We start from the raw sequence: 26,890 nt of genomic DNA, 5'->3' as shown, positions 1-26,890 counted from the left end.
GAGGGGGCGGGTCAAATTTAGTATTGCCTCTCTATACTTAAATACATTTGGGAAAATGTAATTTACCATTTTAAAATTAAGTAAAGGCACACATTTATAATAGACATTACACTACAAAGAATACATTGCAGAAATTAATTTGAAATAGCCCAAAAAATAAACACAAAACATAAAAATGTAAATTGCGATTACTACTAAAACATTTAACAAATAACAAATATGTAGTATAACGTTAAAATAATAACTGTAATTATTTAAAAAATTGATAAAACTTTGAAAATGAATACTTAAAAAAATATTAAATTAAGTAACATAAATTTAAATCTCCCAATGTTAAACAAATACACAAATTACAAAAATGCCTTTTATTTAAAACCAATAAATATTTTAATACACATAATACATTAATTACATTGATTGTTATTAATAATAAAAATACATTAATGATTGTCAAGGAAACAAAACAGTTTTTATCAAGTTACATACCAAAATAAAACATTGAATTCTAAAGGAAAATACCAATATTAAAACACATTTTCAAAAATTATGTAAAATGTACTACGTATAAAAATTTGAAATTTACATAATTAAATGGCCAAGAAATTAAATATATAAGTTCACAAAAAACAGAATTAAAATGTTAATACATTAAAAAGAAAATTTTACATAACAGTAATTTTAAACATGAAACTTAAAAAACTAAAAATGTTAAATTACTTCCCACTCTATTTCCCTATAAACCCCAACATCCAGCTCCTAAAATTATGCTGAAATTAGAAACATTTTAAAGACAAATGCAATACTTTGAACAAAAATACACTTAAAAAATGATACACATTACAACAATATAACACACAACGATACTTTTAATAACAATATTAAAAAACAGTAATATTACCTGTGATATCCTGATCCACAATATTTTTGAAATTTCAATATTTAAGACACAATATTTGTGTCTCATGATATTCTTTCCACAATATTTTTTCAGAACACCCTACAGGCACCACCCTTCCACTGTGTGTGGAAAGCTGTATCCATCCACAATCTGTGCCATGCTAACCCAGGGTCCTTATGAAATAGATCCCAGTGGTCTCAGCAAACATGCTCACAATGCACACTGTCATGTATAAGTCACAGATACACAATGCACACACGCACACGGCACGCATGCTGGATTTCAGCACAATGATCTGGTTGCCACATTGAACTGAACATTTACCTGAGTGGGGTTGGTGGACCACACTCCTTTCTGACACAGAAAACATGTTTGGTCAAGACTATTATTTATCTATCCATTGTTGTTAAATGAGGACATGCTTGATGGCTTAAAAGTCATACGCCATTTCTGGACCTTGGTATTACCATGAACAGGTCTAGGCTGCAGTACACATGCCATATTAGCGAGTTACCTGGCGTGGTAAAAAGTTAGGATATCAGTTTCACATACAGTTGGATAACTCAGAGCAGCGGTATATACCCATACACCATGCAGAGGACATTCCTGTCGCAACGTCAGATCAACATGAATGACATCCATCACCCCACTAACTTTCCCATGGTTCATTGCCCAAAATCAGCATTAATGGACTCCGTGGCTGCTCCTAGTACCAGTCACTATTCATCGGCTACATCCCCAATAGTTTTTTTCCAACACAGGCTTTGGGGCCTCAGTGCATCCACCACCTTACCCATTATGAGACGACATGCATCTACATTTGTTCCAGTCCTCTATTACCAGCTTTCAGTCATGCCCACTTCCACAGTACAAGACCCACAAGGAGATGAAGGCAAGTTGTTTGAATTTTGAGAGTGTCCATTCAATAAGTGGGGAATAAGACAAGGGAAGATATCCTTGCTAACTTTCTAGTTGTAAATGCTGTAGCTAAGAGATGAGTACTTGATTCCTTTCAGGGTACTGATAATTTCTGAGTCAGTGACAACCTTGGAAACAGTGACTTGGGTGAGTGGCACATTGATGGTTGCTAGGTGGGCTTAGGACAGTGCCTGGTGTAGTGCTGCACTGGAGGGATTCACTTGTTTGCAAGAAATGCAGTGTAACTGTGAGGGGCCATGTGGCTTCCTTGGTTGGGGGATGAGTCATCTCTGTCGATATACCAGCTCTTAATTTGAGCCAGTGGTTTCCGGTGCTCGGCACCGGCACTTAATTGTCAAGACTGGCCCTTCTGACAGCTGCCACGTAGTGGTGCTGTTTGTGTAATTTAAAGATGAGCAGACCAACAGTTGATTATTATTTCAATACGCATTTAAAACAACTAATACCTGTCGCCAAACCATTCTTATTGCTTTGAAGGCCTTCAACAGTCTGAATTGTCACACTTGCAGCAGTGTGATGGTTTGCAGTTGTGTTGATACTGTGATGGGCAGCGCCGGCAGAGGCAGAGGGTGGTGCAAGCTGCAGTGGCCTCCTGAGGAAGGCCATTGCACTTAGATTGTTTACAAATTAAGCACTGCGATATACAATCTCGTTGAAACCCCTTTCAACATGTTAATGTCCTTCTCCACTTCGGCAACTACTTTTCCTCATATATGATGTATTAGTTTCTTTCCTTGATTATGGAGGGAAAGAATAGTTCTTTCAAACACCTAAAATGCACCACGTTTGCCGAGTCCTGCTGCGCTTGAAATTAAATCTAAAAAAGGCAGTTTCGCAGAGCTTGTCAGAGCCTGCCCATTTAAATCGACATTTACTTCATGCTGCAACAGGATAAACTTGTCTTCACTTGACAATCTCCAAAATAAACATAGATATGGAAAGATCAACACAATTTTTGAAAACCTATGATATAATGTCCTTTTCCTAGACTATTTTTCTGCCTGGTAACGAGTAATTGGAATCGTAATTTTTGTATGGTCCTACGATAAAGGACCCAAAAAAGCACAGAATACGGAGTAGAATGAGAGAAACACATTTGGATGTTACAGGCTGATATGTTGATTTTATTCCATGTCACTGCAAATATTCCATAATAAGGCCAGGAATAAAAGGTTAATGGGGAGTGCTTTAAAATAAATTAAGATGCTTTATTTGTTTTGTGTTTTTTGCAGAAAGTGTTGTTTGTATAAACATCCTGGAACAGTCCTTCTTGGGAAAGCACTTGCTGATATATTTACATTGCATGAAGCCCTCCCCCCAAATTTAGTCGAAATAAGGGGCTCATTACGATGGCGGGAGGACCGCCACTGCCAGCCTGTCAGTGGTGGTCTTCTGAGGGCCGATCAGACCGCCACATTACGATGGCGGTTGGATCATTGGCGGTCCGAAAATCCAACCGCCATGGTCCTGACAGAGACAATCTGACCGCCAAACGGACCGCCTGCATTAACCAGAATGGTGGGGGTGCCTGTTAGGCACCGCCGGTCAGATAAAGATATCCATCCCTGCCAGCCTTTCCATGCCGGTTCAACCACCATAAAAAAGGCTGGTGGGGATGGAGTTGGGGGGCCGGTAGTGGGCCCAGATTCCACTCTGGACCATTCTTTTGGGTGTTGAGGGGCACCTATGGTGCCCCCCTACATATCCCTGTACCAAGTGACAGGCACCGCATGGTGCCTTTCACGTAGTACAGGGGTATGTAAAACATCCCTCTTTAACATTGCGGCAGGTGCTGCAGCCAGCAGCACCCGCTGCAATGTTAAAGGTGGGTGATGCACCGCCACGGTGGCGGTCGCATCCTAATTCCTATTGCAGGACTGCTGCCTTGTTGGCGGGCGGTCCGAAATAGGAGACAATGGCATCTTAATCAGGCCCTAAGTTGCTTATGTGGTAATTCCTTTATAATACTCCTGCTTGGCATTCCTGTTTTGAGTCACTTGAAGCATCAGTATTACATGCTTTTGTAATATAAAATCATTTACCTCACGGTAGTTCAAACTCTTTGCTCAAAAAAGCAATCCACAAGTCTCTTTTGGAGCCACAGCATGCAATATTTCTTCAGAATCCTCCCCCCCCCCCCACCCCAGCTACACCTGGACACTCATAAAAGGACCACTTGCTGGTCTTGCACCATCCTGTTCCCTGGCGACCATAATCCCACCCAAACACCGGAAGAGGATTGCACTTTGGACATTTTATCACACTACATTTGATCTTCAGAGCCCTTGGGATGGCACAGATGAAATGACATAACTACATGGTCCTCAGATGTTGAGCTAAATAAATTAGATTGTTCTAGCGCTTTTCTGCACGAGATATGTTCTGCACCGCACAAGCCGCAGGTGTGTCCCATGCACTCCTTCACTATTGTGTGCATGAGAAGCACAGACTCTATCAGACTCGTTCCACGATGGAATGGTCTCATGATCGAAGGAGCACTGCTGTTATTTACATTCTTGGCCCTCCTGGTGCAGTGGTTGCATAGCTGTGTGATCGTGAGCGCTGACAGTTTTTCGGTTACTGTGTCAATGTTTTGTTGCATCAACTGTGCTGTCTCTCTTGTGATCTTGCTGGTGATTAGAACAGTGCGGTCTCATAGATTTCTAGAGGGCAGTCCGTTTATTCAAATTGCCGCCTATATGATAACATTAGTCACCTGTTCCTTGAGAAAGAGGATGAAAACTAGAGCATTGTGAATAACATTCTATGATCACGTGATTGCAAACAGTGCAATGAGAGTCATGAGGGGCCACATGTATGTACCTTTTTTTAAGTCACAAACAGCCCGCTTCCCAGAATCGGGTGGTTCACAACTGGAAAAAAGCTTTTCCTATCTACCAAACCCTAATTGCGATTTGGTAACCTATTACTGAATTGCAAATAGGGTTTGCGATTCAGTGTTTGGAAGGGGCGTGTTTAGGGTGTCCCTTCCAAATCCTGAATCGTAACGGTATATATGAATGTTTTGCGACCGAATTGCAGTCTCAAAACATTCGCATTTTACCACCAACGTCAAGTTGGTAGTAACCCTTCGCAAATGGAAAGGGGTGCCCAAGGGACCTCTTCCTCTTTGCGAATGATAGCACAAACATTTTTTTAGAGCATTTTTTTAGAGCATTATTATTCATGAGGTAGGTTGATTTATGACCCCCTAGGAATCGCTAAATGAAATGCTCCACTAAAGAACTCAGCTAAAACAATACACACAGTGGCACTATGTGGTAGATTCTTATAAGTGTATACAAATAAGTGCTGGTGCTGAGCTCTAACAAACACCTGCACAAACTAAGCACTGGTTTTGGTGAATAGATTTGGGTTGATGCTTTTGGGTGCACAGTTTGCATTTAGTGCAGGTTGGCACTCTGGCACTATAGCCACGGAGAGACTACATTAAGGGGAGAATGGTTCAGGTTAAAAGGTACATGCATGTATGTTGAGTTGAGTACACAAGCAAACAAACGAACAAGGTGCTGGGTTAAACTGATTAGGATCCCGAGGGCACTAGGATAAAGATAGCCGTGAGGACCGATAGGGACCTTGCGGCTCAAAATCACTGAAGGAGGTCCCCATGATGGACGTCACTTATATGCTCCTGTACCCTGCTTAATTTGCCTATAAGGAGAAAGCATTGATCTTTGACCATCCAGACCAGGTTTGTGAGTGGTTTGAGAAATGCCCCAACCTTGTCCGTCAGAAGATCGAAGGCGGGAAGAGGAAGTGAGAGCTCAAGATGGTCCTGGGTTTGGCATGGATCCACATGACGCTCACGACGATAGCTGCCCAGGAGGTGCGGACAAACAGAATAAGATTCCAGCTGTGTTGGCCGCAGTGTGGGTCATGCAGCACATCCTCAGATGGGTAGGGGGACAGGCACCCCTCTTGGTTAATGCTCCTTGAACTTTGAAGCCTTCTAGATTGAATCAATAGGTATTCCCACACAGTTAACTAATATCGTTTTCTCTTTCTTTTGCCTATTTTAGTGAGTCAGTTGGGTGCCAGATGCTTCTGCAATGAAAGTAAAGGATGGAGAAAATATGCAAATGTTGTGTGAAAAATATTTTTTTTAATTGGTGTTTCTAATGATGCATAGACTCACAACCAATGAACTAATGATGCTGTACTTGGAATCACTCCACTATGTCACTTGGAAATATAAATAATGCTATGTTATTCCACATTTTCGGGTTAGGTGCCATTATTTTCAAAATGGATGCAGTTTTAAGTGTTCTGCCCAGCCTTGCCCCTGCTCACTCTCCCTCCCAATAAGTGCCCCCTGCAAGTCATCTCTCCCCTTGTTTCTACGGAGCACAAACAGAATGACGTCAATGTATCAGTGATGTAAAATAGTGTTAGAAAGCGGTATTGTGAATGAAGCCTTCATGGTATATCAAAAGTATTATTTTTAAGGACTTCTGTTGGAAGTACAGGTGTGGACGTGCAGATTTAATGAGCTATTGTTTGAGAAATGTTTAATTAGTGCTGAACATCTTCAGGGTGTAGTTGCTAAGGGGGTAGGTGTTAAATTTCCTCTTTAACTTAAGAAATGGGTTAGTGCTAGTGTTGTTATAATCACGTTGCTGTTTCTGGTTTGCCAGTGCGACCCTAACCATGATCATACCATGCTGAAGTTGCAGAATCTATAAAATCTCTGGGTTCTTGGATCTTGTGGGCGACTTTCCATTTTCTTTCCGGGACTATATCCATTTACCCTCAGATTTGCTGTCAGTACGCTTTATGAGTTTGACACATAGAGTGTTGCTTAAACTTTGAGTAATTAGAAATTAATGAGTTTTATGATTTTGCACTTTTCTGTTTTTCTGAGTTTGTGCCTTTATGGCAATTTACATTTTTCTCTGAACAGCATTTTTAACTGCTTGAAATAAATACTCTTTTCACCTTATTTTTTATCTAGAACTCAGTTCTTTAGTTTTTACCAATATTTTATTCTGTTTATTCTGCTAAGTTGTGTTCACTTTGATGAGGAGTGTAGTGGCTAACTGCTAGATCAACTGTGGTCAACTGTAGTCATTGCAGCCAAATTATTTATGTTAAAATCAGGTGACCAAAAATTGGGTTTAAGGTGGTTATAGGGGTTGGCTCCCCGCATGAGAGCACCTCCTCCTTAAGGGTCTCAATAGGATTTTAAAAGATGGTGGGAATGTAGCTACAACGCGGACCTTTGTAGACGGATCCTCGCTGAGCTCCTATTGTGTGACAGCCCTTCTGGCCTTAGTGCCCACCATGTCAGGGTGGAGCACATCCAAACAGCTGGATTGTGCGAGGAGAACCTATTCTTTACCAGCCGCAACAAATCTACGTCTTTTCCTGAGCCATGTGATGCTGCTCTCTTTCTGCCAAGATGGTGCTGGCCAGCACGCTCAGCCGAGAGGTGAAGTTTCCTGAGCCGAGGCAACGACTGCACTTTCTCCTGCCCAAACGACGCAGTGGGCGAACACAATGCACCCCCCATGTCCTCTTCTAACACGAGCTGCCAGTGATTGCATGGGCTGTAAGGGGTAAGGCCCTTTTGATGGCCCAAGGCAGAGAACAGTATAGCGAATGGGAGATCACAGAGCCAGAGGCGAAGTTCCTCCATCTGGAACACACACTTGTACCGGGACAGACTAGAGGATACAGACAACTCTGGAGGAGCTTCATGCGACCCTCCAGCATAACCTAATCGACAAGCTTGCTTGGACTGCATCCAGATATAGGATCTATGAACATGGTAACAAAGCTGGTGGACTCCGATACTGGTAAATAAAAAAAGAAAAAGGAAATATAATAATTCCTCAACTGCACTCAAAAGAAGGATGATTGATTTCTAGGTCCCCACAAGATTGCAGAAGCCTTTGCAGGCTACTATACAGAATAGCCCCCACCACGACTGGAACATTTCTACCTCAGTGTGAACAATCTCCCACTGCAGTCCCTCTTGGAGGAGGACCGGGAGACTCTGAACGCACCTCTGATGTTGGAGGAGATGCAGGTGATGGAGACTGCCTTGCCCCCTGGAAAGAGGAAAGACGCCAGGTTCAAATGGATTTCTCATTGAATTTTTTAAACAGTTCTGGGCGCTCCTAACACCCTATCTCCTCAATCTTTTTAATGATATTGGCAGCTTAGGCTCTCTCCCAGAAGACCTTCGTTGCACATTTTCTGTTATTCTAAAATCAAACAAACCCCCAAAGAAAATGTCTTCCTACTGACCTATTTTACTACTCAACATAAAGGTTAAACTGCTGGCCAGTTGGTTGACTGCAGTGAATGGGTGGTTGGTCCATGAGAACCAAACTGAGTTTATGCCAAATAGGAGTATGAGACATTGCCTACGCAAGCTACAGTTGGCATTGGCCCACAAGGAGGACCTACAGGGCCCCTCAGTGCTTTTTTATTGGATTACGAGAAAGCATTCGCTGCTATACACTGGCTCTTCTTATCCCAGCTCCTGACAAATTGAACGTCATCCCACGCTTTGTGGGATTGGTGGCGGCCCTTTAGAATGCCCCTAGGGATGGGGTAAGGGTTAACCGAATGCTCCCTTCCCGCTTTCCTATTCAGCAGGGTACACACCACGGATACCATCTATCCCTGCTCCTTTTTTCCTTGGCAATAGGATCCCTGGCGGAGTGGCTTTGGAGAAACATGCAGATGGCCTGATGGGACAGGATGTCATTGTATGCAGATTACATGCTTCGTTACTTACAACACCCTCAGAGTTCACTATCATGCCTGTCAAATATTTTAACTAATTGCGTAAGGAGGCTTCAGGGTTGTTTGTTAACTGGGGGAAGTCTACATATGGACATCTATCTTGTATTGCACCCCAACATCCACCAGACATCAGTACCAACGGGTTGAAGTTTGTAAGAAATTGAGTTACTGGTTGAGGTGGTGAAACCCTTCTCAAGCAGTAAACACACCTCTTGTCAGGGTGAGGCACAAGCAAACCCTAAATTAACCTGTGCTCAACCCTCTGGTAGCTTGGCACAAAGCTGTCAGGCCTAACTTAGAGGCAATGTGTAAAATATGTATGCCGCACCTCACACAGTAATAAAGTGAACACACAACACAAGAAAAATCCCACATCAATTTAGAAACATGTAGTAAATTTTAATAAATTAATCAAGACCAAAACAACAAAAATTCAACCAGTAGAACCGGAGATATGCAAGTTTAAATATTTAAGTGAAAATATTGGTGATAAGCACTAAGCGCCAACTGTGAATTTCTGGTCGCCCTGGACAAGAATATAGTCACAAGTTCAGGCCGAACACGACTGAGCGCGGGCCAGCTACAGGGACCCAGTTAGGCCCACTGAACAAGAGTACTTTAAATCCTAGCAGCGTAAAGTTGTGGAATCCCACGTCAAGGATGCATAGCGCAGCTGAGGGCAAGCGAGGTCCAGGTTGGAAATGCATCATGCAGCATCGATTTCAAGGAGCTACGAGGCTGCAATGCTAGATAATGTGTCCCTGTCAAAGAGGGGGCTTGTAATGCTAAGTCCTGTGTTGAGGATGCGTCATGCACTGGCTGGTTCTGAGGAGGCTGCAGGGCTTGTGATACAGAGTCCTGTGTCGTCGACGAGGGTGCCGTCAAGGAGAGGCTTGCAATGTGAGGGCCTGCATCAGGAATGTGTCGCGCAGCGATGGTTCAGATGGAGCTGTGGGCTGTGATGCTGGAAAGTGGAAAGGCCATGTTCACACTGGCTAAACCTGGTAGGACTTTCCTGAGCCATGGCATCACAAAATGGATGCCTCTGCCACAGACACGGGTCAGGCCTCCTGCTGCTGACCGAAGGCAGGGGAGGCCTAGACGATAGGTTTCCTGTCGAGGGGAGGTGTCCCCACCTCCCCAGACAGGCTGATGTGTATTGGGGCTGGACGGGAGCACTGTCTGGTGCTTTGAAGTCCTGCACTGGGGGAACACTTGGTGTCCCTGTGCATACTCCAGTTCAAACCGGTTGCAGGGGCTACCTGCCCCTGCTCTGGCGCGAAACTGGACAAAGGAAATGGGTGTAACCACCCCTCTTTCCTGGCCCACCCATAGGTGGGGCCTTAGAGTTAGTCCATCCCCTAAACTTAGTATAAGTATAGGAATCCAGTCCCAAGGACTTTAGATTACCCTGGACGAAACTCTGCAACATACATCCTGGACCTTCGACGTTCTATCCTGACTAGAAGACTGAAGAAATCTCCCTTGGGGTCAAGGAGTGAATCCCCTGCTTGGCAGGCACCAAAGAAGCAACTGACCAGTCTGCAATTCTGAAGCTCCCGCCGGACGCCGAAGTCTCTGCATCCCTAGAGGTGGATTTCCAGACTTTTCCAAGGCTACCCTGAGTCCACAGCAAAGCTGAGGCCTGTGGCTATTGTGGGTGACGTGGAAGCATGACCCCTGGACACTGTGAACTTTTGCAGTAACACTATCTTCCTGGTCCTCTTTGAAGTTGTGCTTTGGGCTCCGAGTAGCCCCAGCCTTGAGCACCTCTTGCACCGAAGATTGTTGGTCTCTACTCCACGAGTGACCCGTGGGCCAGCTCCAAGTGCGACCACTTGAGGCTCCTTCGCGATCACTAGCCCGTTGGCTAGCAGGTCCCCACGAAGGCGACTCCTTTTCTGATTGGGCTTACCTGGTTGCTCTAGATGTGCCCCGACTTACCTTTGCTGGGTGAGTCCCTCAGACCTTTCTGGTCTGCAGCGCAGTCCTTTCTCTGAATTCCAGTGACTTGCCGTTGCCAAGGCTTGTTGGGTCCATTCTGGTCGCCGATACCGCAGCACTTGACAGACTTTGTGGGACAGTTCGAATCCAGCTCGTGGACTTTGTCGACTCCTCCTGGACCGCGTGGCTGAAAAGTCAAGACACCCATCAACTCACCTGATGCACCCGACATCTGTGGGCATTGGTCCATCCTGCCCTCGGTCACTGGCTAGTGACCCAGACTCTGTCCCCTCTGCTTTCAGGTTCCTTACATCCTAGATCCAGGCTTGGATCTCTTCGGACACTTCTCCTCTTCACGGCAGCAGCAGTTCTTTGCAGGCTTCCATTGAAATCGACGACGCGACCCGACACCAAAAGACACCTATGCACCCGGCTTCCCTGGGTGAGCTAACTCGAGTACTCCGGTGCTCTCATGGGTGCTAGCCCTAGAACTTTTTAAATCCAAAAGGGTTTGGTCCAGACTCGATTAGAAGTGTCCCTAATCTTTAGATTTCCAACCGCGACATTGCCCATAGAAGATGATAGGAACCCGCGGTTGTGTTTACACACTGCATACAGTCCCCGTAGGTCCCCTGTGTCACTACCTTGGATGGTTCCTTGGGGTCCCAGCGATTCTACAGGCTATAGGCCTAGTGTCTATCCCAGTCGAGGTTCTTATACCACTTTTTTGGTATATGGTTTGGTACGCCCCTAGGGCCCAAACGTGTATTTGTGCTATTACTGATGATTGCTATCTTGTAACTAAAGTATTTCGAACTCCAGCCTCATAAAGAGACTAGGGGGAGTGTGTGTTAACCTAAATACATATATTTTAAATATATACCTGGTGTGGTTGTCCTTTCATTTGATCATTCAAGAGATTATAGACTGGTAAAACAAGCTGCTTTACATTCCTTCAAGACTTAGCCTGAAGGCTGCTCTCCATAGCTTCCACTAGGATAGCTTTCATATAAGGTTGTCTTTAACCATTCACCATAAGGGGTTGTTTGGACTGATACAAGGTGCCCACTAGAACTAGTGGACAGCATATACCAGGCCACCTTCTCACACACCCCTCTCAGAGGATAATATTGGTGATTCCTTATTACTCTTATTAAGCTGTAATTCCTAATTGAAAAGGAGTAGATCTGTCATGTGTCATACCTATGGATTTGTAATGATAAATCCTCTTTAATGGTAAAGCTGAATTTATCATTACAACTTCGAAAATCACACTTTTAGAAAGTTGGTATTTTCCTGCTCTCAGCTCTTTTTGTGCCGGCAGCCTGTCTCTGATCAGTCTGGGGTGGCTGGCAGCTGGACTTTGTGTATTCTCCCTAGACAGCCACACACAAAGGGAACTTGGGTGTGACTTGATGGATCTTCCTGGAAGGATTAGAGGGAGGAGCTGGGCACAGCCTCACACTTACACCTGAATAGGCTGTGTCCTGACATTCACAAAGGGCTGCATACCCTATGTAGTGAGTCTGGAGCCAGGGCAGGAAGAGAGGACCTATGTGCACTTCAAACACCCTTCTTTGAAATCACTCCCACTTCAAAGGCACAACTGGGAATAAGTACTGGACCCCAGACCCTACCAACTCAGTACATTTCTGGGCCTAACACTCCTCTGCCAAGAAGAAGAACTGCTGTACTTAAGGATTGCCACTCTGCTGGACCGCCAATCTGCTGCTCAGGAAGCCGGCTACCTTGCTGTGTTGCCCTGCTGCCTGCTGCTCTCTCTGACTGGGTAAAGATTGGACCCCCGTCACCTGAACTCAGAATGACTCAAAGGGCTAGCTGACTAGCCTCCTGATTTGAAAACTCAGGGGCATAAAAGTCATCTTTGAGAAGTTGGCCTGGTATATGCTGTCCACTAGTTATAGTGGGCACCTTGCACCAGTCCAAACAACCCTTATTGATAATTATGTTTAAGACAACCTTTACTAGTGGTAGCTATGGAGAGCAGCCTTCAGGCTAGGTCTCGAAGGAATGTAAAGCACTTGGTTTACCAGATTATAACCTCTTGAATGACCAACTGAAAGGAGAACCACACAAGGTATATATATATATATATATATATATATATATATATATATATATATATATATATATAATATATGCATTTATTACTTAACACTCTCTACTAACCTCTTTATGAGATTAGAGACCAAGGCACACAATATTTCAGTTCTAAAACGACAGTAAATAGCACAATATACAATTGGCCCCAGAGGGAGACCAAACCATATATTAAGAAAGTGGTAAAAGAACCACGACTTGACTAGACACAGTGCCTAGAGCACGTAGAATCACTGGGACTCCAAGGAACCACCTAAGGTAGTGACACAGGGGACCTACAGGGGACGCGTGCAGTGTGAGAACACAGCTGCGAGCTCCGTACAATCCTATGGGAAAGTCGCGGTTGGAATTTTAAAGATTAAGAACACTTAGGAGAGGACTTGGAGCAAACCCTTTTAGACTTAGGAGGTTCTAAGGCCAGCACCCACGTGAGCCCCGGAGTACTCGTGTTACCTAACCCAGGGAAGCCGGGTTCATAGGTGTCAAATGGTATCGGGAATCTTTGCTGGTTTCAATGGCGAGTTGCTGCAAAGTGCTGCTACCGTGGACAGGAAAAGTGTGCGGTGTGATCCAAGCCTGGATCGAAGATGAGACGAACCTGAAAGCAGAGGGGACAGAATCTGGGTCACTTGCCAGTGACCAGGGGCACGATAGACAAATGCCCAGCGCTGTCGGGTATTTCAGGTGCGATGAGGTGAAGCTTGACTCCACTGCCACAGGGACCAGGAGATGTCGACGATGGCCACGGTCCGCAGGCAAGCTGTCCCACAAAGGATGTCAAGTGCTGGGGGGTCAGTGTCCGGACTGGAGACCAACAAGCCTTGGCAATGGCAACCCACGCAGTGAGAGTAAAACGGCTTCGGTCTGGACCAGCAAGGTCCTGTGGACTCCCCAAGTGATGGAGAGTCAAGGCACATCTGGACCAACCAGGTAAGCTCATTGAAAGTTAAAGTACCCTTCAAAGGGACCCAATCAATCAATCAGAATATTTGTAAAGTGCACAACTTACCCGTGAGGGTCTCAAGGCGCTGGGGGGGGGGGGAATGCTGCTACTGCTCGAAAAGCTAGGTTTTGAGGAGTCTTCCGAAGGTCAGCAGGTCTTGGGTCTGCCGTAGGGGGATGGGGAGGGTGTTCCATGTCTTGATGGCGAGGTGGGAGAACGATCTGCCGCCAGATTTCGTTCTTTGGATGCGGGGGACTGTGGCGAGGGCGAGGACGGCAGAGCGAAGCTGGCGGTTGGGGGTGTAGAAGCTGAGTTGGCTGTTGAGGTATGCTGGTCCGGTGTTGTGTAGTGCCTTGTGCACATTGGTGAGGAGCTTGAAGGTGATCCTTTTGTTGATGGGGAGCCAGTGCAGGTCTCTCAGGTGGGGTGTGATGTGGCTGCGGCGAGGGATGTCGAGGATCAGGCGTGCAGAGGCGTTCTGAATGCGTTGAACTCATTTCAGGAGTTTGGCCAGGCTCCTGCGTAGAGGGCGTTTCTGTACTCCAATCTGCTGCTGATGAGGGCCTGGGTGACCTTTCTTCTCCTTTCAGTGGGGATCCACCTGTGAAGCAGGAGGATGAGACGGTGTTGAGCTGCTTTGTCATGGAGAGGGTGGAGTCGAGGATGAACCCTAGGTTGCGTGCGTGGTCGGTGGGTGTTGGAGCTGTTCCCAGTGCGGTCGGCCACCAGGAGTCGTCCCAAGCCGGGGGGGTGGAACCAAGGATGAGGACTTCCATCTTGTATGAGTTTAACTTCAGTCGGCTGTTCTTCATTCACTTGGCGACGGCTTTCATTCCTTCGTTGAGGTTGGTTTTGGAGGTGTGGGGGTCCTTGGTGAGGGAGAGTATCAGCTGGGTGTCGTCAGCGTAGGAGATGATGTTGAGGTCATGCAGTCGGGCGATGTGGGCGAGCGGTGCCATGTAGATGTTAAACAGTGTTGGGCTGAGGGATGAGCCCTGGGGTACGCCGCAGATGATCTCGGTGGCTTCGGAGCGGAAAGGGGGTAGGCGGACGCTCTGGGTTCTGCCGGAGAGGAAGGAGGTGGTCCAGTCCAGGGCCTTCTCTTGGATCCCAGCGTCATGGAGCCGTGTGCGTAGGGTGCGGTGGCAGACTATGTCGAAGGCGGCTGACAGGTCCAGGAGGATGAGGGCCGCGGTTTCTCCGTTGTCTAGCAGGGCCCTGATGTCCTCGGTGGCGGCGATGAGGGCAGTTTCGGTGCTGTGGTTGCTGCGGAACCTGAATTGGGATGGGTCCAGGATGCTGTTCTCCTTGAGGTAGCGGGTCAGTTTGTTTGTTGATGGTCTTCTCCCACAAGTCGACAGACAAGAGTTTGCGAAGGGACCTTGAGAGGAATCACTAAATACCAGCCCATGGGACACACGAGGAGTGTAGGCCAGTAATCTTCAGTGGAATCACTGTTCAGGGTCTGGACTAAAAGTAGCCCAAAGCACAGCCTCAGGGATTGCCAAAAAGCATATGCTGCTGCAAATGTGCATGGTGTCCAGGGGTTCGGGTTGCACGGTCCCCACGAGGGCTTTGGATCTCAGGATTGCTGAGAGCACGGATCAGCCTCAGGGAAGCTTGGAAACTCACCTCCTGTGTTACAAAGTCTTCGGAGTCCTTCAGGAGCTGTGTAGTTGCAAACCAGACAGATGCGTCTTTGGTGCCAGCCTTGCAGGGGAGTAACTCCTTTACTCCAAGGGAGATTCTTCGGTCATCCAACGTCGTGTAGATAGTAGAAGATGTGGGATTCTGTATCAGAATTTCATCCAGGTAAATCTAAAGTCCTGTAACCAGGGGTTCCTACTTTATACCCAAGGAAGGGGTGGGACAAACTCTGGGGACCCACCTATGGGAGGGTCAGGTCAGAGGGGTGGCTACACCCATGTCCTTTGTCCAGTTTCACTTCAGAGCAGGGGCTGCTAGCCCCTGCAACCGGTTTGAGCTGGACTATGCACAGGGACTCCAAATGGGCCCCCAGTGCAGACATCAAAGCACTCTTGGAGTGCACCCACCCAGCCCCAATACACTAAAGCCTATCTGGGAGGTGGTCACACCTCCTTGTGACAGGAAACCTATTGTCCAGCCGTCCCCTGACGGAATTTCGTCCAGTAGCAGGAGGGCAGACTCGTGTCTGTGGCTGGCAGCATCCATTTTGTGATGCCAGAGTCTGTGAAGGTGGTACTGGGTGTACCGGTGAAGTCATGTTTCTCCCTCTAGTAGGGAGGAATCATACCTCCCGTGCCAGTTACTGGTGGGGAGGTATGATTCCAAGGTGTTTGACACCAAACACGACATGTTTCCATGCAGCCATTCCAAAGTTAGCATTTACCGCAAGGTTATATACTGCACTTAAAAGTATATGGTTTGGCTGCACCACAAACAACCCCAGAATCAAGGTTCTGAAGGCTGCAGAGGGGTCCTGCTCATGCATAGGCACCCTCTCACATAAATCCCAGCACCCTGCCTTCAGGATTGATAAGGCCTGCCATAGGGGTGACTGATAGGTTTATATGTGCAGGAGTGCATACACCACCTTACACAGGCTGCTGTAGCAGACCTGTTGTGTCATTTTGAATGGTCTCCCAGGGGTGGCATAATACATGCTGCAGCTCCTGAGAGGCCTCTGGGGAACCTATGCCCTAAGTACATAGTATACCATATACTAGAGTCATTATAAGGGTACCCCAGAATCCAATCTGTACATGCAATCAATTTAGAGAGGAAGCATCTAGGCTGGGTCCCTAGATAGCAGGGTCCCAGCCAGACTAAAGTTGAAAAAAAGTGAAACATCAGCAACAAGTGGGGGTATGCATACTATCATACACAATCCACCCTGCTTCTGTGTCTGGCCCACTGGAAGTAGACCCAGGTGCTTGCTCCAGCGGAACCAACACATCCTCAGCCGCAACAGAAAAATCTATGTATCGCTGCTGTTGCGGGAACAGAACCGATGCATCGCATTCAGATCCAGTGCATTGCCATTGGAACCGCCACATTGAAACCAATGCATTGTTGGTACTGCAGATAGATGACTGATGTATCCCCTCGACTGCGTGGAGAAACCCGGCACATAGGCTTCAGAACCATCGCATCTCGTAACCAGCGCCTCGTCTTTGAAACTGACGCATTGACATCGTTGCGTGGGGAGAATCAACAAATTACCTCGACTGCGGGATCTATACCAATGCATCGTTAGTTTGCACCCTGCATCTTCACTGTTGCAGCCAGGATGAAGGTACTTTTGTTCAGCGGCCTTGCGGAGTCCATATATCCAACCTGCGTTCCATTGCAGTTGGCCTGAGCTTTTGACTTTATCCCGTTCTGGCGTGACCAGATATCTCCAATAGGCGCTTATTGCATCTAAGCTCTGTTTTCACATTTAATCTTTAAACATTTATATCTTGGGTTCTACTTGTTGGATTTTTGTCATTTTGGTCTTGTTTTATTTATTGAATTAAGAGCTATATTTCTAACGTGGTGTGCAATCTTTTTGTGTGATGTTTGCACTGGGTAACTGTTTGTAGTGTTGCACAAATACTTCACACATTGACTTAATTTAAGCCTGACTGCTCTCTGTCAAGCTACCAGAGGTGAGCACAGGTTACTTTAGGGTGTGTTTGTGACTTACTTTGGCTAGGACTGTGGTCACTGTTAGACCAGGGCTCCCACCCTGTTGCAGGGATTCTGCACATACACAGAACTATGCGCAGGAAAACAGGACCTCGGTGTATAAAAGTTGTACCTTCCTACCACCTTAGTACCCAAAATCCCCAAACCGACTAGCTATAGTGTATCATTCATTCTCCTACATAATCACAAAGCTACAAATGATTAGACAACCCAGAACACAACACTCCCGACTCTCTCAGGAATCGCTGTAGCAAGACATACCTTTCGCTCACTTACTCATACTTGTCCACAATAAGGATTGTCAGAGTCACTGTATAGTTCAAAATGTTTATTTTAACTATCGTGCTCTATAATGCAGTATACGAGCCACTACCAGCAGCAAAATGCATAAACCTAAAACAGTTAGCATTGTTACAATACCATAGAATATAAAGGGGGATGTCATCATATACAGACAGTGGAAAAATGACTATAAGGCCTAACCACCCTCCCCTTGGTAAGTTGAAGTTTATTATATAACGGAAGATCTCTGGGCTTTGTCAGCAGACCACATACCTTAGAGCCTAGATGGTAGGTATACATCATAGGAACAGCATAGCTCTTCTCCAAGGAAAGGTCTCTCTCCAAGTATGTGTGAACAACGTGCATCCCCTTAATATCAAAATACGAGTTTCCAGCAGTGCAGCTGTGTTTAGCATGTTTTGTCTAGGTGCTAGTGACTGACCAGAACAGAATAACAAGGGTCATGTTTATCGACCTTGCACATTGTGTTCAGACTAAACTCCAGGAATAAGCAGAGAACGCAGAAAGCAGTCAGTTCTCATGTGAAAGGCATAAACAGAGTCTTACAAAATAAAGTCATGCAGTAATGTGCGCCAAAGCAGCATCATGGCAGAAGAGCTCATGCTAACTTAGCAATGTCGAGAATGACCCTAACGGCCATATAACAACATATAACAACCCCAGTCAACTAGGAACACCGATCACTAGGATTTCGGATTTATTCCCATTCAACTTTAGTGAATTAAAGTTCCTCTAAGTTGTCACACTAGTAAGGCAGGAGTTAGGAGCAGATGAGCTATGATTTTCTTTAGGAGATAAGATACAATGATTTGTGTATCTTTGGCAAAAGAAAACAGTGTGAGATTGCATTCTTCAACTATGTCTGCCAGAGGCTGCACGTATATGTTAAATAAGGTGGGGGTCAAAACAGAGCAAAGAGGCACCCCAGAAAGTAATGTTTGAGAGCTAGAGTTGTGTGGTTTAACACAGACTTGGAAGGAGAGGTCTTATAAAAAAGAACATAACCCGGCCAAAGCCAAGCCTTGCACACCCAAATCATCAAGTCGTTGAAAAAGCCCTTAATGGGAAACAGTATAGAACGCTGCACTTAGACCTAAGAGAAGCTGTGCCACCCTACCAAGCTGCAATCTAAGATGTTCGATGACACCCAACAAGGGTGTTTCAGTGTTATGTTCAGCCCTGAATCCAGATTGTGAACAGTGAAGGAGACCATTAGTTTCCAAATAGTCTGAAAGTTGTTGATTAACATATTTCCAAAAATTTTAGCAAAGGATGGCAGTAACAAAATAGGCCGATAATTGACCTAGTTAAAGATGTCAAAATTAGGTTTCATCAGCAATGATATCACCATCACCATACCATGTTTCCAGGCCTTGCGAACTGATCCCTCAAGTAATGAGGAATTGAGGAGTGTAATCACAAAGGACAAGAGCTGAGGACAAAGTGTGCTCAAAATTGCAGGAGCTATGGGGTCTAGTGGTGAGCCTGACTTAGTAGCGTTCAATAGAAAAATAAACAAAGAGTGCGCAATAAGGAAAGAAGACCTCAGAGAGCATGTAGGCGGAGTGGAAGAGATTACGGGGCATATTATCAAGACACGGCGTTAAAATTATCGCCACTTTAGCGGCAGAAAACTGCCGCTAAAGTGGCGATAATGGGCTTAATAATATGCCCTTGAGCATTCCCATAGAAGCCCATGTTCTGGTGTCAACATGGGCTTCTATTGGAATTCTCTGCGGCATATTATCAAGCCCATTATCGCCGCTTTAGCGGCCGTTTTCTGCCGCTAAAGCGGCGATAATTTTAACGCCGTGCTTGATAATATGCCCCAAAATCTCTTCCATCTGTCCATCCTTCCATCAGTCCTGGGTTTTTGTCATAGTCACTTGACATGCATGATTCTGTGCTTCCTTGTATGGGATGTTAACAGCAGATATACTGGTCTAAGGATGCAAAGTGCTGTCGGAAAAAAAATCAGCACTGGTAGAAGGCACCACACAGGACATGGTTTACTTTGCATCAGTGTCCACATTAGCTAATTCCTTCTCTTTGGTATGGATAAAATCCCTTGTGAGATCAGTGACTTCTGTGTTTTTAAATACAGGCTTCTGTTAAGCAGAGTGGAAATGCGTTTAATTAAGCATGTCTCCTCGGTACTTACTGCCTTTATCTGAAGTATGTGGGGCAACTGCTGAGTCAAAAGTCAGTAAAATGGTTCAGAGAATATGGGGGCATATCAACAAGGGCTTTATCTCTGCTTTTTTGGCTTTAAAAGCCAAAAAAGCAGAGATAAAACTAGCACCCTATCAACAACAGGGTGCTAACACGCAAATTTGCATGTTAGCACCCTTTTACTCTACGCTTCCCCTTGCATCTCTAATGAGATGCAAAGGGGGCGTTCCAGAGTAAAATAATAGGAGAAATGTCGCTAAGCGACATTTCTCCTATTATCAAGAATATCGCTAACCCTGTTAGAGACAAAAAAAGCAGCGCCAACCGCGGTTAACGCTGCTTTTTTACGTCTGGTATTTTTCAGACTTAGCCATGATATCCTATGGAAGGAGGATATCATGGCTAAGTTTGTCTGTCCCTATCAACAAGCTAACGTGAGATTATCGCTGGGTTTCCAGCGATAATCTCACGTTAGCCACTTAGCGTGAGGATTTTTATCGCTATTGAGATAAGCGTTGCTAATAGCACGCTATCTCAGCGATAAAAATCAACGCTAGCCGGCGATAATTATCCTAGCGCTAAGTGCGCTTAGCGATAATTATCGCCGGTTGTTGTTGATATGCCCCAAAGTGTTCCCTGTTGAGAATTGTGTGTAATCTGGCTGATCAGGGTTTTAAATCCAATCAAGGCCCTCCTAATTTTTGATGCAAAGCCCCTTGTCTATATGCTACTAGATAGGATATTGTGTCATAAACCATGGCAAAGTAGCATTACCTTAGAGCTACTTTCCAGTGTTAAACATGTTTTGCACTGGAAAGTAAATCCCATGGGCCTCATTTATAAACTTTTGCCATAGCGCAAAATCCGCAAGCCTGCTTGCTGCGCTGCCCTACGGCAAAAGAAAAAGGCGTATCTATCAGATCCGCGCATTCCTGTCCTCTTCCCCAGCGCTGGCTCACAATTGGCTGCCATGCGCCAACAAAGGCACCCTTGCAGGTGTCTGTATTGTGGGAATAATTGTTTTTGTACAGGAAGGAAAAACAAAAACAATCCATGGAGACGATTTCCTCCTTCACTATGTGTTGCTAAATGCAGCACACATAGAAAGAGAAAAAAAAGAGAAGAAATAAAGTTATTTCTCCTCGTTGCGCCTCCCCTACGCCTCCCCTATGGCGGCACAAGCTTTTGATGCAGTTTCAAGTTTACAGAATGTTGTAAATCTGGGAATGTGTCAAATGCCGTGAGTGTTAGTGGAAATCCCACCGTAACACCCATGGCACGTCTCCCCAGTGTGAGGCAACTCTGCATTGCCCAGCACCATATCTACAAGGCCATGAACACCCACGCAGGGTGGCTTTACGTGGCTTTGTAGATGTGGCACTACACTGTGCACCGCTGGACCGTCAATAAAAGTGACGTTCCGGCGGCGCACGGGGGCTTGTAAGTGAGGCCCCATATCTACACTTTGCACTGGTTCATGTCACTTTTGTGACGCAAAACCTGCACAAAGTGTTAGTAAACTTGTACCATAGGGATTGATTGAATATCATTTAATTGGGCTATAATAGTGCCAACTTGGGCGTAGCTATCAATGGTGCAGCAGGTCCAGGGTCTTTGGGGCTCACTGCACCCCAATTTTGGTTGTGTTTTACTACCTAAACAGCGAAAGAGGGACACATTTTCCTTCTAGCATTGGGACCCGTGCAGCCCCTGCTGCCCCCCTGAGCGTCAAATATGTACAACGCTGGGAAACATCAAAAGCGTGATAGCAAGTGCTATATTTATAAAATATTATGATTTTAAAAGCTAATGCACTCTTCTATTTTCGTTTAACTTTGAAGCTGGTCCAATAAGAGGTATGAGCCCCTAGAACATGCTGCATTCTTTCTTTTTGATCGACTGAGCGCCAATCAGCTCTTTATAGAAAACACATGCAACTTGAAATACATGTTTTCTGTCAAAATAAATCTTTTCCACCGCATTTTTAATGCAGTGGATAGCTAGCATTTTTCAGATTAGGATGAAATGCAAGAGTATAAAACAGTCTAAGAGATGAAGTAAAGTACCTTTAATCTAATTTAAGACCTTTTTCAAGCTGAAATGTTGGAATAAAACAAGAGGCGCCTGAGTGTTTACCCACGTGAAATGGTCTGTCACGGAGATGGCTAAGAATTGATTTCCAGGAACTGTTGTGAATAAATAACCCTCGGGCAGGGTTAAAGGTCACTTGCTTGTTTTAGCACCGGGGCCAGAGGTCGCAATCTGCCTGAATTGCTGTTATCGAAGCTTCAGGGTCAAGGAATGTGGAAGGGGCTCTTGTGACGGGCACATTCCTTAAAATCAACTACATTACTTGCGAGCCTGATACCTCGTGTTTGTGGATTTTTCATACTAGCAGGGCTTTCCCTCTTTGATCTTTTCCAGCCACCATCCCTTTAGGCTCATGTCTAACTAGCTTTTGAGTTAAAAAGAAGCGTGTTGCGTTCCCTTCTCTTTGAACTTCAACCTTGGTTTCCTTATCAACAAAGGGAATCAAATCCTTTTAGTCCGTGTTATTAAATTCACCATAACCTATACAAATCTGCTGGTTTGTTGAATGATAGAGACAGGTCACAGTGGGGTTAAATCCACAAGCACGCTAAATGGTAAGGCAACCAATACAATCTTTTATGCATGAAAGAGGAATTCTGCCTTTGAGCTCTAGCACTAATGCCACGTCACAGTATTATTTGTTTATGTTAGAAATACTTAATAGCTCGAGCTGTTGTATTGAGCTGGTGCGGACGGGGAAGGGTCACGATGGTGAAGGGGGAGGGGGGCGTGCATGCATACATTATCTCAAACATACAACACCGAATACAACATGTTATGTTACAAGGTTTTTGTTGGGCCCTGCATGGCTCTTTATTGATTCTGCTTATGTCTCTTAAAACATGATGGATGCAAATGCATGTTCTCCATACAATTATTTCTTAGGTCTGGCTACAGACAGCTTAAGAAAGAACACACATCTCACATATGACAAGCGTTGATTTAAACCTCAACAAATCAGAAGAAATGCCACTTAATAAATACTGTATCAAGCAGCCTTTTCTTGATGTAGAATCAGCCTGAAATTCCATCAAAATTAAATGTTTAGGAATTTTGTACTTTAAAACTATCATGGACAATGAAAACAAACTTAGACGTCCTCTTAGCTAAACCCCACCAATTCTCTCAGAAATAGTTTGCAGTCTACCTTTCACGGAGGGATCCTTTACATACCATTAAAATGATACTCCTCCCCATTATTAATTTCTTTCTCTAGGTGATGTTACCTATTAAGATTTCTAAAGGATTTGTTGCCTCTATTGACAAGCTTCTTTCTAAATTCCAATGGAATGGCAAATAATCTAGAATTTCTCTTCAAAAGGTAAAACTTCCTAAGTTTTCATGAGGTGTTAATTTCCCTGATTTTATCACCTATCATAAATTTTGGCATTAGACAAAATACAATGTTACATGTCCCAATCTCCTGAAATTTCTCATAAATTATGGTCGGCTCTAGAAACTGCCATGTTATTGTCTTTACTCACAAACATGTTCTTTGCATGCCCAACCCTCTTAAGTTTCGGTTGCCTATCACTGTCACACATGCTTGTGATCCAGCAGCATACCGACAACAGATACTCTACTACCATATACTCACCTGGGCCCATAAACAACACACACACAATTGAATAAACCACTGGAGGCAAAGTTATATGTGTGATCACAATATCAGGATTAGTTATTCATTATTCCTAACTAACCTCTCACTGATCAAAAAGTTATTTCCTCTGGTCGATGAACCATTAGTTGAACTAATTGATGGTCATAATGAACCTAAATCCAACTTTTCTATACTTTGAAGTAAATAACCACAGACTCAGGAAAGTTTTAAGTCTTTGTCTAAATTAAATGCATGTGAACCACTTCAAAAACACAGTACAGAAACCATCACTCGTAGGAGAGCAAATTCAATTAATTAATCACCAACCACATACTTCTATCTCTTGCAATGACTTATGCTCAGAAAGGGAGAGGACAGAGAGAAAAGAACATCTGCAAATACACAGAATTATATTTACCAAGAATAGTGTGAAGACCAACCCCCTGGCCAAAGGGCTGGTAAGGGTCCCTCGGGATAGTTCAGGAGACAAAGACTTCAGGGCAGGATTCAGGACAGGATAGTTGACCTTTCTAGATCCGACGATTGCGCCGCACCCCTCTCTGACACTCTCTTCCTCCTCAAGATTCTTCCATGATCTTCTTATCTAACCCAATTAAATTAGGATAGAAAGTTCTGCTTCAGGCTCTGCATTCGATTCCTCATAAGCATCTCACAGCATCTCTCCCAGCATCAGCATCACCCGCTACACCGACAGCATCCTGAGCTCTGCAGCATTCAGCAAATATTTATCTCCCTAACTAACTAACTAAAACTATCTCAATTATACCTTTTGTTTTTCATTTACCACCCACTAAAGTTTCAATATCGTAAAAATACGAAATCTAATTGGTCAGGCAAGGGGGGGAAGATCATCACACCATGCTTACATTTCACTTTATTCAGTTACACCATTGTTCATAAACCCATCCCCTTAATTTTATCTATAGCCTTTATTTCCCACCCGTATTCACATTTCATCTGCAACATTTGTTAAAATTTAACATGTAGGACTATTCAGCTGAACCTTTCACCGTCTGTTCTCAGGCTGGGACACTTTACGACCTTGACTTTTATCCAAACTCTGTGTCATCCTTCCGGGTTCACATGGCTGCGCTTACTTCAGTTATACACGAGCGTCCCAAATGCGCACTAGTGATAAAGTCCAAAAAACAAATGCTACTTTCACAAATAAATGGTTTCACTATATACCACCCATCTCTACTCTATTCCCCTTTACTTATTAATACTTTCCCCTCATTAGCATTAGTAAAATAGCTCATTTTCGCTTCAGCTAAGCAGGTGCCATGCACACGAGTCTTTAAGACTCAATTTTAGTGCCTTCTGCTCATGCCCAAGAATTTCCCTCCCGGCGTTATTTTGGTCATACTGCGTAGATGCAGTTGATGCATGCGCAGTAAAGATTTCCTCGTTAAAAGCTGTTTAGTCCTTCGTTCGTGTTATTAGTGTCAGCAAACACATAGGCAAGCTTCACTAACCCGCGTGTTCATGTGGTGTGCGTTAGTTTTACACAAAACATATTTAATAACATGTTAGTGACTTATACGAGCGGATTGCTTACGAGCAAGTCTCCATTAATCCAGTCTCTGATGGCATTTTTGAGTCATCACAAAATTACCCATCCCTAACCAGATGCCAACTTTCAGTACTTCTCATTCTCGTTCTGCTCTTTTGCTTTCTCAATTTCATCTTTATTTTCGAAATCTCTCATCTTTTTGTAGATTCTTACTTTCATTTCCTCCATCTGTATTTCACCGTATTCCGTCTTTCTTTTCTTTCCTTTCCCATTAACTTCATATTACCTTGCCTTTCCTTTGTTTCAGCAACACTTACACCAAATCATTATTGTTAAAACTATTATCGTTATACCAACTACTGGAAGACTTATTTGAACTAAAATACTTTTCCCTAAATCAGAAAACTAAGTCCCTATTGAAGAAATACTTTTTGTTAGTCTTTCCCATACACTGTCAACCTCCAGTGGTTTCAAATCTTCATGAAGTTTTGCAATATACTTAATATACCCTCTGATTTCCTTACTTTTATCAGGTATGTAAGTGCAACAATGTTGCAATTTCAGCATTTTACAGACTCCACCCTCTTTTGCTAATAAGATATCAAGCGCAAGTCGATTTTGTAAAACCATAGACCTAATCGCAACCATCTCCGTATTAATCATCAAGAAACCCCCAGCAGTAACAGTCGAGAGACGATCAACTACTGTCAACAATTTATAAATTCTATATGAATTCAGAATGACTCGCAGTGAAGGTATCAATGCACCAAATATGTAACCTACTATTTCTGAATAACTAGATCTCTTTCTCTGTGTTAGTCCGTTAATTTCTTCATTGCTTCTAGTGATTCTTTTTACATGATAAATCTTCGTAAATACAATCCCAAAATAACAGCTTCCGTACCACCGTGCAAGCAACTTATAGGAAGCATTATTCCCACACACGTAGTAAACCCCAGGAAATACAGGATCAGTTCCCCTTTTAGTCCCCAACCTCCTAAAATTAGGAAGTTATGTTCACATTCACTGGAACCAATAAATACGTTACTATAGTCTGTCTTCAATCTATGGAGGCAGGTATTCCCTTTCTTCACAAAGTCTAGGGACATCACAGCATGAGCTTTGCCAGCTGTATAAATTCCCTCTTTCTCAGCCCATGGAGGTACATGGGTTTTCTGTTCAGCAGCATTCTTTCTAAAATCCTGTCTCCTTTCTTCAACTAAATTCAAAAACACTTTCTCTTCTTCACGTAATGTACATGTTAAGTTATTCTTGTGTGCCTTTACTATATCTATTGACTTGATTGTTAGGAAAAATTCACCCATAAACTGTGCATCTGGACTACTAAGTACTGGATTCATATTCTTTCGAATAGGAAGTTCCGAAAATACTACATGTAAGTTTGAATAATAATACTGAAGTTTTCTTGTTTTATAAAAACAGACTTGCTAGTACACTACATGAAATACCATATGTTAGAGGTAAATGATGGTATGTAACTCCTTCTAATACTGACGCTGGTAATTTCATACAAACGTAACAATCACTAATCTCCATTGTATCTACATACTGAAACAATAATTTCGTGAAAACGCTTAAAGACGTATCATTATCTACTACTGTGTGATGTAAATCAGTCTCATCTGCTGCTACTAATTCTACTCTATCTCCTTTTATGGTAGCTATTTTCTCATTAGTATCTGTATCATTCTTCTTGTCTGTTATCATGAAATAAGGAACTGCTACTGTTAGAACTAGCCATACTGAAATCACTAACAAAATGCTACATATGCAAGCTCTACAGCATCTTCGTTTAAAACTTCGTTTTCGTCGCTCAGTGACTTCGTTTTTAGCCATTTTAGTCTAAGAAGATTTCTCTTCTTTTCCTTTCTTCACTTG

This window comes from Triturus cristatus, chromosome 6 (genome assembly GCF_964204655.1).
Source record: "Triturus cristatus chromosome 6, aTriCri1.1, whole genome shotgun sequence".
NCBI lineage: Eukaryota > Metazoa > Chordata > Amphibia > Caudata > Salamandridae > Triturus > Triturus cristatus.
Note: the sequence above shows the minus strand (reverse complement) of the source record.